This window comes from Hyla sarda, chromosome 3 (genome assembly GCF_029499605.1).
Source record: "Hyla sarda isolate aHylSar1 chromosome 3, aHylSar1.hap1, whole genome shotgun sequence".
Taxonomy (NCBI): Eukaryota; Metazoa; Chordata; class Amphibia; order Anura; family Hylidae; genus Hyla; species Hyla sarda.
In genome coordinates, this window is record NC_079191.1 from 371,186,538 (window position 1) to 371,200,598 (window position 14,061).

General features: G+C 46.8%; 1 protein-coding gene across 1 annotated transcript in view; it reads left to right on the forward strand.

Moving 5' to 3' along the window:
- The window catches only part of CHGB (chromogranin B), a 77,205-nt gene that overhangs the window by 23,389 nt on the left and 39,755 nt on the right, over window positions 1-14,061 (forward strand). The gene's annotated exons all lie outside the window — the stretch shown is intronic.

A 14,061-nucleotide genomic window follows, 5' to 3' on the forward strand; every position in this document is an offset into this window, starting at 1 on the left:
ATCGTCAGCGTACGCCACCACTCTCTGGGCGACATCCAGCTCTGCCAGGTTCATCCCGACTCCCGCCAACGGCCCACAATCTACCCTCCGGACGAAGGGATCGATTGCGAACACGTATAACAGCGGGCTCAAAGGACAACCCTGACGGACTCCGGACCCCACCTCAAAAGAGCGGCCAGACCAACCGTTCACCAGTGGGAAACTCTCTGCCCCTGCATACAAGATCTTAAGCCAATTCACAAAAGTACTCGGTAAGCCATATCTCAGGAGGATGGACCAGAGGTACTCGTGGTTCACCCGATCAAACGCTTTGGCCTGATCCAGGGACAGCAAGTACCCCTTCCAGAAACCCGCACTACTCCTCTCCACTGCCTCCCTGACACTAAGGACCGCACTTAAGGTGCTTCGGCCTGGAACAGAGCAGTGCTGAGCTCCTGAAAGGAGCCGGGGTGCAAACTTCACCAGCCGATTAAACAGTATCTTGGCCAGAAGCTTCCTGTCCGTATTGAGAAGAGCTATGGGCCTCCAATTCTCAATACGGCTGGGATCTTTACCCTTTGATAGAAGAATCAGGGCTGACCTCCTCATTGACTTCGGCAGAGTGCCCGAGGAGAGACACTCATTGAATACCTCAGTCAAGAGGGGAGCTAAAGACTCCTTAAAGGTCCTGTACCACTCGGATGTTAAGCCATCCCGACCTGGCGACTTCTTAGGGGCGAGCCCCTCGATCGCCAGTCTCACTTCCTCTTCCCTGATTCCTTCTGCCAAAACATCAAGAGAGGGGTCTACCCCTGGCTCAGGAATGGTTTCAGCCAGGAAAGCCGACATCTTGTCTCGATCTAGATCCTTCCTCCCCAAGAGGTGCGAGTAGAAGGATCTGACGACCTCCAAGATCCCTGATCTGGACCGATTCAGAGATCCTGTACTATCAATCAGTCCTGAAATGACTTTACTACTCACTGACATCTTACAGTTTCTGTAAGGGTCGGGCGAGCGGTACTTCCCGAAATCCCTCTCAAAAACCAAAGATGCGTGCCTATCGTACTGACACCTCATCAGCAAGGATTTCACTCTGGAGATATCCTCTCGGCTACCTCCAGTCGAGACAAGGAGCTCGAGTTTCCTCCTCAGACCCTGATACAGGCGATACCTGTTCAGGGACCTGAGGCTCGAGAGCTGGCGGAAGAACCCCGCAACCCGCTTCTTGAATATCTCCCACCACTCTGACTTACTACTACATAGGCCCAGTAAAGGTACCTGACTCTGAAGAAAATCCTCAAAGGACTGTCTTATCTCCGCTTCCTCCAGGAGGGACGAATTCAGCTTCCAATAACCTTTTCCTATCCGGGGGGTCTCTGAAACATTCAGGGAAAACAAAATCATACAGTGGTCGGAGAACTCCACCTCAACCACGGACACTGCGGAAGAGACGGCTTCCTCCTTTAAATAAAACCTATCTATCCTAGACCTGCGACTACCTTGATGATAGGTGAAACCCGTCTGGCCTGAGGGGCTCCGGATGTGGGCGTCCTCTAGGCGAGCTTCTCTAGCTATGCTAATCAGTGCCACACTATCGCAAGTCAGCGGACCATTGGAGCCTCTCCTATCTTGGGACCTCGTGACATTATTGAAGTCCCCTCCAAAGATCACTTGCCGACTCGTAAAAAGAAAGGGCTTAATCCTCATAAAGAGATCTTTACAGCCCCGCTTAGTTTGCGGGGCGTAGATGTTAATGAGCCGGAGCTCTTGTCCCTTCATGAAGACATCTAAGATCAGGCACCTCCCCATTTCTAACTCAATAACCCGTCTGCATTCAATAGGAGCGGTAAAAAGGACCGCCACCCCACTATACGGCTCAGCCGCAAGAGACCAGTGGGAGGGACCGCGCCTCCACTCTCTTCTGGCTTTTACCAGGGAGGCTAGATCTGACAACCTGGTCTCTTGCAGATACAAAATGTCGGCTTCAACACGGCCGAGAAAATCAAAGGCTGCGAATCTAGCCGTATCAGACTTTATGCTGGCACAGTTAATAGATGCCAGTGTCAGTGGGGTGAGTGCCGCCATCCTGGGTGATTGAGTTAGATGGCCTCACCCTTTAAACCTTCTTCCTCTCCTTCCCTCCACCCCCATCTGAATCGGAGGAAGACCCTTTGCCTCTTTTTAAACTCAGGGATATATCCATCCCAGGATCTTTACCTCCAGCATCTGGTGTTACCTCTCCCCCTGAGGAAACTGCCCCAGAGGAAGGAGGCTCGGCACCTCCTGGAGGCCGCACTGCCTCCGGACCCTCGAGAAGAGGAGGGGAGATGGTATCCCCAAGGGCCTCATATCGATTTGAAAGGACGATCAGAGGGTCAGAGACTGAGTTGTTCCTTCTATGGTCTGAGGCTACAACTGAAGAGGAGGACGGCGCTGCCTTACTCTTACCCTTCTTCCTCCTCTTCTTCTTTTCCTGGCCACCATTTACTGTCTGCCCCTCCTTCTCCTCCTCATCCACAGTTTTGGATTCAGAGGCATGACTGGAGGAAGGAGCATCTTGACCTTCTTCCCTACGCAGTCTCCCTATCTCCTCATCCAGTTCGGCCCCACCCAAAGCCTCAGAGTTATTCTGACCTCCTTCTGAGCCAGTGTCTGGAGTGGGACCCCGAGCTACCCCTGGCACCTGGGCATTCTCAAGGGCCCTCTCCAACCTGCGCTTCTCCTCTCGCCTCCGCATAGAGGGGGTCTTATGTTTTTCCTTCACTGGCTTTGGTGCCCCCTCTCCTCCACTAGTCCCCTCCCCCGCTGGAGCAACCGTTAGGCTCTCCCCAGCTGGGGCGGTCACAGTGTTGGAGAACGAGCGTGGACACCGGCTGAACGGGTGACCTAAGTCACCACACAAGTTACACCGAATCTGCCCACAGGTGGCCGCCAGATGACCCACCCCACAGCAGAGGGCGCATATCTGCTGAGTGCAGTTGGCACTATAGTGGTTTGGGTCACCACACCTGTGACACAGCCTCGGCTGCCCCTGGTAGAAGATCTGAATCCTGTCGCGTCCCAGAAAGGCGGCCGAAGGGATGTGGGTGACCGTGTTCCCTGAACGCCTGAGACGAACGGAAAACGTCCAGGCCCCAGACCATATATTGTGCTCGTCAAAGTTCTTCCGGGGGACGTCCGTCACCTCCCCGTACCTGCCCAGCCAGGTCATAATGTCATAACAAGAAAGTGACTCGTTACGGGTCAAAACGGTCACTTTCTTTACCATACTCTGGCGAGATACCGCTTTTACAGCGAAATCTCGCCATCCGGGCTCGTTTTTCATCAGCTCATAATTAGACCAAAAGAGATCTAGTCCTTCCGGCCTAACAAAGCTGACGTCAAACTCGGAGGAGCCGAAGGGGTGAATCAGGGCAAAGATGTCCCCAGCCCTGAAACCCATCTGGAAAAGAAGCTCCACCACCTTGCCCCTTTGGGGGCACGCATCTTCGCCTTTCCAGACCAAACGGGCCACATTCCTGCGACCTTCCTCCTGCCCGTGTGTCTGGAGGGACCATACGGTCTCCCCATTCCTCTCTCGGAACGCTCCCAGACCATGTCTCTCCACCCAAAAAGACAGGTCCATCTCCTTTCCCTCTACCTGGAGCGTCCTTTCTCCTCTCTTTAGTGCCTCCAGGAGACGCCGTTGCAACTGACCTTCACCAGATGCAGGAGGTAAAGATCCTACTGAACCCCCAGCCGCCACACTTGCATAACTCCTGACGACCGGGGGGGCAGCCGGACCAGACACCGTCCCTACATCCCCGCCTAGGCCACCTGTACTGCCACAAAAGCCACTCTTATTCCTACCATCCACACCACTACTACTACTACTCTCATTCACACCACTACTCCTCCCATCTGCACCACTACCACTCCTCTCATTTACACCACTACCACCCCTCCTATTCACTCCACTATCACCACTCTTAATCACTTCACTGCCACTCCTCCCGATCACTCCACTACCACTCCTCCCATCTGCACCACTACCACTCTTCTCATTCACTCCACTATCACCACTCTCATTCACACCACTACCACTCATCCCATCTGCACCACTACCACTCCTCCCATCTGCACCACTACCACTCCTCTCATTCACTCCACTATCACCACTCTCATTCACACCACTACCACTCCTCCCATCTGCACCACTACCACTCCTCCCATCTGCACCACTACCACTGCCACATACACCCCTCTCATCCACAGCACTACCACTCCCATCTTTCACACACCTTGTATTAACATTGCTTTTATTGACAGTATTTTTGGGATCAGCAGCTGCTTCACCCACTACCTCTGGGCTGGCCTGGACATGCTTTAGCTTGGCCTTTTTGTACATTCTCAGGTCACCGGCGGCTGCCATTGTCGGCGACGCTGACTCCTCCTCCATTCGAGATGTCACCGCCGACATCACCTCCCGAAGCTGAGGCTGCCCCTCCAGGCGCACCTCCACCACTCCTCCTGCCACTGATGTGCAGGGACTCCCCTCTCTCACAGGGGAGATCCCTGCAGTGCCTGTGCCACACACTGTGCCCAACCACACAGGCTCAGCAGCAGGTTCTGACACCTGGACGCTCCCCCCCCTCTCAGGGGAGTGCCCCGCAGCACCGACACTACTAGCAGCGCCCAGGGGACCTCCCCCCAAGCAGAAGATCTCACCACACACCTCAGGCGCCTGGACACTCCCCCCCCCTCTCAGGGAAGTGCCCCGCAGGGCTAGTAACATTGCCCACAATACTCGGGGAACCGCTCCCCTTGCAAACTGCCGCATAACTATTGCCCACTATTAGCCTGTCCTGCTCTTCCCTACCAGCAGGACGCGTGACTGTAGCACCCGCGGCCATGTTGGATGCAGCACTGTACCCCCCGTGCTGGTCCCGTTCCACAGCAGAAGCGGGATCTGGCAGGGTGGGGGGCCCAGCAGCCTGAACCAACTTTTCAGGTGGCCCAGACTGCTGGATAGGAGAGAAAACAAACTTTATCTGCTCCTCAGCCTTTTTCTTCTTCTTCTTCTTCCTCTTCCTTTCCTCAGGGCCCAGGTCCTGGCCAAAACTGAAATTTTCCAGATGGGTGGGTGACTCCTGCATCACTATGGCCCGCAGGAGCCCCCCACAGACCAGTCCACTGTCACCGCCATCATTACTGTCACTTTCCTCAGAGGTGGCTGGTAGGGCGACTTGGGCAGGGTTGATGTAATCCGCACTCGGGGTGACAGAGGTCTTAGGGGTACACGGGGTATCACACACATCCCCCTCACTCTCATCACCCTCACTGCCGCCATCTCCCTCACCACCTTCCTCCATCTTCTCCTCCGTGACACACAAGCACTCTTCCTCCCCCTGACTATCCTCTTCCTCCTTCACTGGGGTCCGCATGGTTTTATAGCGGTCTTCATTCTTTAATTTTTCTTTAAACATGCCTGCTCCCTCTACAATCAGCATTCGGGCTCTCACCACCTCCTGCTCCTCTGCCTCCAGCTCACACACCCTGGCAGCAAACTTAGCCCTCATAGCCTTGGCAGAGTTATCTGTTTGGTAGCGAGCAAACTTCAGGTCTTCCCTTATGATTTTCAGCTTTTTCCCCAGCTGCTCATATTCTACAAGATTTGCCTGCATGCGGGAACCGAAAGTAGCTAGCGACTCCCTGGGACCCTTCACCCCCCATTGCTGGGGTTCCATAGTATCAGACACAGTCCCCGAAGACACAACCATAAGCTTCTTACCGGACGCCTTGCGGTTTCCAGCGAAGGACGGGGGAGTGGGCTCCACATTACTGCGGAGCCTGCTGGATCTTCTCACCCTGTCCTGGGAATCGGCCGTAGCTCTCTCACTCCCACCCCCCTCTGGCCTAGTTCGAGGGGTGGAAGTCTGGGGCTCCATAGCAGGAGGCTCTCCCAAGGAAGCTGCCACCCTCCTGGGGAAAAGGCTGTAGGAAACACTGCTTCAATCCTCTCTCTCTGGAAGTCAGACACACCCAACAGCTGCTGTGTTCCACAGGAAGTGCTCTCTGCTGACACCTCTGTCCATGTCAGTGTTAGGGTTCGGCAGGCTGGATGTGGATCCTCTGTGTCAGCGAGGGATTGGCGTGGACCGTGCCGGTGGACCGGTTCTAGGGTTGCTACTGGTTTTCACCAGAGCCCGCCGCAAAGCGGGATGGTCTTGCTGCGGCGGTAGCAACCAGGTCGTATCCACCGGCAATGGCTCAACCTCGCTGACTGCTGAGAAGGCGTGAGACAGAAGGACTAGGCAGAGGCAAGGTCAGACGTAGCAGAAGGTTGGGGCAGGCGGCAAGGTTCGTAGTCAATGGCGATAGCAAGAGGTCAGGAACACTAGTAAGGCAAACACTATAAACGCTTTCTCTGGCACAAAGGCAACAAGATCCGGTAAGGAAGTGAAGGGGAAGTGAGGTTATATGGACATGGAGCAGGTGGAGGCTAATTAGACTGATTGGGCCAGGCACCAATCATTGGTGCACTGGCCCTTTAAATCTTAGAGAGCTGGCGCGCGCGCCCTAGAGAGCGGAGCCGCGCGTGCCAGAACGTGACAGCCGGGGACCGGGACAGGTGAGTGAGTTGGGATGCGATTCGCGAGTGGGCGCGTCCCGCTATGCGAATCGCATCCCTGCCGGCAGTGTCAGTGCAGCGCTCCCGGTCAGTGGGTCTGACCGGGGCGCTGCAGAGAGAGGAACGCTGCGAGCGCTCCGGGGAGGAGCAGGGACAGTAACAGTCAGGAACTGTCCAGAGCAGGAGAGGTTTACTATGGGGATTTGCTCCTACTCTGGACAGTTCCTAAAATGGACCGAGGTGTCAGCAGAGAGCACTGTGGTCAGACACAAAAGAATTTCAGAAATAAATAAAACTTCCTGTGGAGCATACAGCAGCTGACAAGTACTGGAAGGATTAAGATTTTTTAAATAGAAGTAATTTACAAATCTGTTTAACTTTCTGGTACTAGTTGATAAAAAAAAAATGTTTTCCAGCGGAGTACCCCTTTAAGCATCAATATACATGAAGAGTTGTGTCCTGATGCTGACCAGCTTATTGTGTTGGCTTGTGAATAATGAAGACCCTTAGAAGGTTCTCACTGGTGGCTCGATACAAGTAAAGCTGGACACAGATGAGATAGCTGTCAATTGAGCTTGTTTCGCCAACAGATCTATCTTCCAATCCCCCTGTATACATGTATTATTATTAACTCTTTAATAGCCTAAGCCCAGGCATACTATATATCCAACATAGAATAAAATGCAAATGCGATGCCTACGGAATAATCCGCAAGATAATATGACAGTGCAGGAATACTGCTTTCTTTGCTGTGTTAGTTGTATATTCAATATTCCATACTCTTCTGTCATCAGTTGCTCACAACAGGCATAACACAGTCCTGAAAAAGTCTACTTATCGATGCAGCGGATAAATCATGTCAACAGTGATGTCAGAACATGGACAATGTAAATGGTGACATCACAGCATAGAAGTAACACAAAAGGGGTGTCACAGAAAAGGGATAGTGCAGCCAACAAATGACAATGGGGGGTATTTAGCAAAGGATTTATGTGGGTTCTTTTTCACGTAACTTTGGCGCAATACTTTGGCGCAGTGTCTTTTTGCGCCAAAGTTTGGTGCATCTTCTCCACTGTCATTTTTACAACTTTCTCAAAATCACACGGTCCTGTGTATGATTTCAACTTTATTCAGTAATTCATCATTTGCGCCAAAGATTCTTTGGTGCAAATTTGGCGCAAATCCCGGTTTTTGGGCGCAAATCCCCGCCAAGAAATTTTGCACATGGAAAACACACTTAGCAATGTCAGAAAATGTAAAGGCGTCAAAATACATTAAAACATTTTTTTGTGAAAGCAGCGACGCCTCCAGGGCTGCTCAATACTATCCTGCGACATAGTTGTCTCTGAGGAACCTTCACCCTCCGTTGAGCCAGCATTGGACATGGCCGCACAGGTTCAGGAAAGGTAAGCACTAAAGCAGTGGTCTCCAACCTGCGGACCTCCAGATGTTGCAAAACTACAACTCCCAGCATGCCCGTACAGCCGTTGGCTGTCCGGGCATGCTGGGAATTGTAGTTTTGCAACATCTGGAGGTCCGCAGGTTGAAGACCACTGCACTAAAGTAAAAAAAATACCCAAGTTGAAAAGAAAATCCATTTCACATGATATATATATAAACGCCACAAAAGAAAATAACTCATGTCGCTTGCTGATATACTGGAGGAGGGACTCCGAAATGGATGCACAAGGAGTAAAATACACTGTCCTCTGTGGCGGTAAGTAGAGATGAGCGAACTTACAGTAAATTCCATTCGTCACGAACCTCTCGGCTCGGCAGTTGATGCCTTTTCCTGCATAAATTAGTTCAGCTTTCCGGTGCTCCCGTGCGCTGTAAAAGGTGGATACAGTCCTAGGAAAGAGTCTCCTAGGACTGTATCCACCTTTTCCAGCCCACGGGAGCACCGGAAAGCTGAACTAATTTACGCAGGATAAGCCATCAACTGCCGAGCCGAGAAGTTCGTGACGAATCGAATTTACTGTAAGTTCGCTTATCTCTAGTGGTAAGTTCTGTGTAAAAGGCGCTGTGAACAGCTGATTTCAACATTTGAGCCAAAATTACTAACAACTTGCACTAAATGATAAATTTGGTGCAAATCCACGAAAACCAAAGTGAAAAAAAAGGGTAAAAAGAAACTGTCAACAGGCAAAATTGATAAATACCCCCAATGTCTATATATAGTAACAATGTGGTAGATTTTTGTTTATTCAATAATATCCCTCTATTTATCTATCTATCTCATATCTATCTATCTCATATCTATCTATCTATCTATCTCATATCTATCTATCTATCTCATATCTATCTATCTCATATCTATCTATCTATCTATCTATCTCATATCTATCTATCTATCTCATATCTATCTATCTATCTATCTCATATCTATCTATCTATCTCATATCTATCTATCTATCTCATATCTATCTCATATCTATCTCATATCTATCTATCTATCTATCTCATATCTATCTATCTCATATCTATCTCATATCTATCTCATATCTATCTATCTATCTATCTCATATCTATCTATCTCATATCTATCTCATATCTATCTATCTCATATCTATCCATCTATCTCTCTCATATCTATCTATCTCTCTCATATCTATCTATCTATGTCATTTCTATCTATCTATCTATCCAATGCAGGTATAAGGCAGCACACCGAGTAGTGTTCAAATAAAGTGCAGTTTAATGTCCCATATCCAGATATGGGACATTAAACTGCACTTTATTTGAACACTTCTCGGTGTGCTGCCTTATACCTGCATTGGATACCTACCTGTACAGTCTGCGACTGGGACTGTTAGAAACTTGGCTTGCACCCACTTGCTGTGTGACTACTCTGGCTGTGCTGTCTCCGCAGCTCTTGTGTATCTATCTATGTCTCTATCTATCTATCTCATATCTATCTATCTCATATCTATCTATCAATCTCTCTCATATCTATCTATCTATCTATCTCATATCTATCTTTCTATCTATCTCATATCTATCTATCTCATATCTATCTATCTATCTCTCTATCTCATATCTATCTATCTATCTCTCTATCTCATATCTATCTATCTATCTCATTTCTATCTATCTATCTCATATCTATCTATCTATTACAAAATCTCTCCCACCACATCCAAAGTGTAACAAAAATCAGATTCCTGAAATTATGTTAATAAATCCCACTATAAACTCTTATGTTTGTTTTATTAAGAAAAAATATTTCTTTGTGCTCTCCTAAGCCTTCCGCAATGTCCACATCTGACAGATTCCCCACACAACCATTACGTGTGGTTATTTGGAGAACACAATCATCCTTCCATGATCTATGGCTGACCTGGGATGAAGATATTCCCACTGTAAATAAACACCAACAATATATTATCTGTTCCCAGTAAGAACATTACACTGGTGACCTGAGCTTGTCAGAGTAATGATGTGGGACATGACCTAGTAAATAGAACCAATATGTAGTTGTCTCGGGAAGAAATATTGCGGTTTCTATTTTACCCATGTTACATTAATCTGAGACCACAGGTTGACACTAAATTGGATGTTTACTTTGACTTGAAAGATGAGAATGTGGCTTATGTTATACTCAATAACATGGAACATTATGTAGGTGAAATTATTGACTATAATCCTACAGATGACAGATCATGTGACCCTTTCGTGGCACATAAGGGGCTTCATTCAACTCATTTTATGCTTGTTGTTTGGACTAGACATTAATTTAGGGCTTTCAGAGCAAAAGAGATGAAAACATATACATTTATTAATTAATTAACCCCTTCCAGATCCATGACATACATGTACATCATGGGTCGGGTGGGCGGACATGACGGGGGGCCCCACAGGCCGGGACCACGTCATGACCGGGAGATGTCCGCTGCTATCAGCAGCTGACATCTGCCGGTTATGACGGACATCAGTGATCTATATTTAAACATTAAATGCCGCTATTCTCTGGTGTCTAGTTGCGGGGGGGGGGGTCTATGGGCTGCTAGTGAAGCCCAAGGCCTTACCGTGCCCTAGGCATCTTCCCTGGCTCTGTTATTGCTTAGGGCTCCCTTTGGCAGCCCTCAGCAATCGAGCACAGATTTCATAGATCAATGTAATGCAGCAGCATTACATTGATCTATGTAAGCCATCTGATGATGGCTTATGATAGGCCCCTGGGGGGGTGGTTATAGGGGTGAGGACATGGTAATGAACAATGTTTATTTTTCAAGGTAAAAAAAACTTTTTAACCATAAAACGAAAAACTAAAATTATTCGACTTTGGTATCATTGGAATCGTACTGACCCATAGAATAAAGCATGTCAGATTTACCATCTTTTGAACTCCAAAAAAAAAACAGCTGCCATACAAAATTGTGCAATTCCAAATTTTTTTCAATTTTGGCCTAAATATAATTTTTTTCTGGCTTTGCATTACATTGTATGATAAAAAAAAGTGTATCATTGGAAAGTACAACTCGCCACGCAGAAAATAAGCCCTAAGACAACTTTGTCAGTCGAAAATTTAAAAAGTTATTGGTCTTAGAAGGTAAGGAGGAAAAACGTGAGCCGTTTAGCTGGGTCATGAAAGGGTTAATTAATTCATGAATTCATGTATTTATTTATTAATTTATTTATTTATTTAAAATCACACAGAAAAGAGTGGGGGATGTGCACTACACCAAATGTGTATAGCAGAGTTCTAAGCAAGCACTAAAAAATCTCGTCCTGGTGAAATGAACAATGTGGGGTGCAAGACACTAGCAGGAATCGGCAATTCCGCAATAAAAAATAGTATAGAGAGAAAGAAATATGTCTGCACTCACCATGATGTTCAAAGGCAGTTCATGATTTAATTGTAGCAGCATAAATACAAACAGAGTCGATAAATAAATTCACCCGGGGTGCAGGGAGGGAGAGCGGCTACCAGCCGGCAGCCGGAGCAGGAGCATTTTCAGCAGAACGAATGAGTGGTTTCGCGTCAAAGATGCATCATCCGCACGTTCATTCTGCTGATACGCTCCTGCTCCGGCTGCCGGCTGGTAGCCGCTCTCCCTCCCTGCACCCTGGGTGAATTTATTTATCAACTCTGTTTGTATTTATGCTGCTACAATTAAAGCATGAACTGCCTTTGAACATCATGGTGAGTGCAGACATATTTCTTTCTCTCCATGCTATTTTTTTTATTAATTAATTTATTTATTTACTTATCAATGAGGTGTTTTTTTTTTATTACATTGTAACAATTTGGAGTAGTTTGTCAGGTCTATAAAATCTAACCTACGGTCTATCTAGCTGTAATGCTTTAAAACTGAAAAAGGGTTGAACAACTTTGCAATGCACAGTACAATAAATTAATACATCACCCTACCACAAATACCTTTAGGTTTTAATTATTGATAGAAAATAAACATTAAATGTTCTAGTTTGCACACTGGCCACAAGAGCAGTCACAATATGCTTAACCATTTTCTGAAGATCACTTTTCAGCTTTGCTGTGTAGAGTGTGACAGGATCAAGGGAGTCATCTCCCTTATCATTAGAGGGTGGGTGGATTGAATTTCAAAGCTGACAACTCTCTTGTACTGCTAAAGTCTGCTAAATAAGGCAGGATAGTAACACAAATAAGTCCAATGTAGACATCACTCTTTACTTTGCCTGCAATACCGCCGCCCCCACCAGCCTTCTTCCGAGAAGTTGTTTCAAAATAATAAAAAAATAAATAGCTACATCAAAAAAAATTCTCATCTACAGCCCATGTCTAATTAATGAAACTAAGATGCAATATATGAGACAATCCCTTTCACGCCTTCTCCCTTGTTCTGTATATGTTATATATATCTTAAGCATGCATCCTACGTATCATTGATTTCATTACCACACATTCACAACACTTTTAGTTTTCGGTTTCTGCCTTGATACGTTTATGTTCATTTAGAGGTAAAAATAACGTCAATGATGAAAAGATATATGCTGGTACAATCTCCCTGTTTATGCCATCTTCACTTTACACATCTGAGGCTGAAGTTAATTAAAATGTTGATGAAATATGTTTCCAATTACTGCCGGATAATTGTATTGTATCTTCTTGAGGGTCACAAGTCACTAGGGCCGGATGAGTCACAATAGAGGGAGAAAAACACTTGTTACCAGGCTACTGTACGCGGATACAGTATATTTCATATGAGCCAAATCTACGGCTCCTAAACCATTGTGACTTGTAGCTATGGGAATCATTTTACAAAATAGCGAGATTCTTATCGGAATGTTGAAACAGGAGCAAAAAGATCTAGTCCAGGGAAGAGTAAAGGAATTAACTATTTAATTGATCACTGTATGGTCTTTTTGACCAGTGTTTTATGTTTCAAAACTACAACCCCCATCATGCCAGGTCAGCCAAAGGCTGTCTGGGCAGGTTGGGAGTAGTTGGTTTGCAATAGCTGGAGGCAAGCTGTTTGAAAAACACTAATACTGACATATCATGGCTCATATCATATCATATGACTCATTCACTCCATTATAGTCTATGGCAACGTTTCCCAACCAAAGTGCCCCCGGCTGTTGCGAAAATACTCCTCCCAAAGGCTGTGAGAGCATGCTGGGAGTTGTAGTTTTGCAGCAGCTGGAGGTTCCCTGTTTGGAAAACACTGGTCTTGATATATCATGGCACATATAATATAATGGCTTCCCATTGTCAACATCAACACAATGGCAATAGATCAAGCTAATTCTGGTCCACCTTCTCCAAAATCAATGCATAAGCAAGCCGGGGGTTAAATCAATGCTGTCGTTAGAAGTAGGGTCGCCACTGGCTCTTTGGCGTTATTTGGTGAGGCTGCTAGAATGGGAATGTATTCCATTCTGATACAGGAGAACATCTGGCCCCGAATACATTCAATTACATGGCTGTCAGAAGCAATTGATTGGTAACTGGACATGTAGATTGGGGAATCTGAATAGACGCCAGTTAGCTGCTCAGGGAAGACAAAGCATTGCTTATTGCCAGAGCTGGCTAGCTGTGCCTTTAACTATTTACAACATATATATATATATATATATCAACATAAAAAAGCAAAGCAGTAAAAAAATAGAATACATGAAAACCAGTTTTCAGTTACCCATTATACCAGATTTTTATGCTATTTTTAATGCCTTTTATTTAGCCAAAACCTAGAGGAAGTGTGGATTTATCAAAAAGAAAGAAGATGTGCATTGGGTGTCGTTATATTAGAGTATGCCATGTGTTCACATCTGCATCCATGCCATGCATGAATTCCGCAGCAGCAGAATCTCATTGATTTCAATAGGATTCTGCTGCAGTGTTCACAAGGCAGAATTCCTGATTTTCGTGTCCGCAGAAAGAATAGTCAAGTCTGTTGTTTCTGCTGAGTTCGCAAGGAAATGCATTGCCGTTTATGAGTTGGTGCATTTCTGATCGGTACTACAAATGTGCGGAATGTCCCCACCTG